A 987-nucleotide genomic window follows, 5' to 3' on the forward strand; every position below is an offset into this window, starting at 1 on the left:
CCCTCCTCCCCGCTCCCTCCGTCTCCCCGGGGCCCCTCCTCCCCGCTCCCTCCGTCTCCCCGGGGCCCCTCCTCCCCGCTCCCTCCGTCTCCCCGGGGCCCTCTCCCCGCTCCCTATCTCCCCCGCCGGGGCCTTTTTGCCCGGCTCCGTGCGCAAAATGGCGGTCGCTCGGTCTGGGCGCTCCGCTCCGTGCGGAGGTTGTGAGCCGCTGTGGTGAGCGAGTCTGGGCGCTGCGAGCTGGGGGCTCCCACACTTACCGCGGGCGGCCTGGCTCGGTCTGATCCCGCGCCGGTGCCGCGTCAATGGTGCGCTCCCGATGCGGTCAGGCCGCAGCTACCCTCACTACCGCCATCTTCCACAGCTCCCCTCCCCCCCCTCAACCCTGCCTGCCTGCCTTGCTGCGCCGGAACTGACGCCAGCGCGCTGCGGGGAGCGCGGCCCCGCGGCTCTCCCTCCCGGCCAACTGGCGGCGTGCGCGGCCCCGCCAACGTCAGCCGTGCGAGGCCCCGCCCCCTCTCCTCCACCCATAGCGACGCGCGCGGCCCCGACGTCCCCAACGTGTTCGTGCACGCCTGCCAGTCCCACTGCGCAGGTGCAGAGGTCCCCTTTCCCTGGATCAGGTGAAGGCTGAGAGATGACCAACACTTATTCAGGCTTTTCCGGTTCGGTGTGTATTTTGTCACCATAGACAGCTCCCTTCTCCTCTGGAGAGGACTGCATCAGGAATGCCCATAAACTGCCATTCATTTGCCACCAGCTTTTCTGAACCTGTTGTGGAGGAGCTGAACGGGACTGATTCTGTGGCACTTGGCACTTACACTGATATCATGCTCCTCATGGTCATTGATCCTGTTGACCTCCGGTTAATGCATGAGTGTCAGCAGGCCTGCATTGCTGTGTCCTCCACTGTGATCTACTGAGAGAAATGTTCTGGACTCCCACTGGTTCAGTGGCATGTAGACTTGCTGCCAGAGGAACCTGCCTGAA

At 65.1% G+C, this 987-nt stretch overlaps 1 protein-coding gene across 3 annotated transcripts in view; it reads right to left on the reverse strand.

Moving 5' to 3' along the window:
* wdr33 (WD repeat domain 33) overlaps positions 1-377 on the reverse strand; it is a 104470-nt gene extending 104093 nt beyond the window's left edge. For all 3 annotated transcript variants that reach the window (XM_020511131.2, XM_048604225.1, XM_048604226.1), the window contains exon 1: positions 258-377. The gene's annotated coding sequence lies outside the window, so the exon portion shown is untranslated. The remainder of the gene's footprint in view (positions 1-257) is intronic.
* Positions 378-987: the final 610 nt, after the last annotated feature.

The sequence above is a fragment of the Rhincodon typus genome, chromosome 13, assembly GCF_021869965.1.
Source record: "Rhincodon typus isolate 14 chromosome 13, sRhiTyp1.1, whole genome shotgun sequence".
NCBI classification, from domain to species: domain Eukaryota; kingdom Metazoa; phylum Chordata; class Chondrichthyes; order Orectolobiformes; family Rhincodontidae; genus Rhincodon; species Rhincodon typus.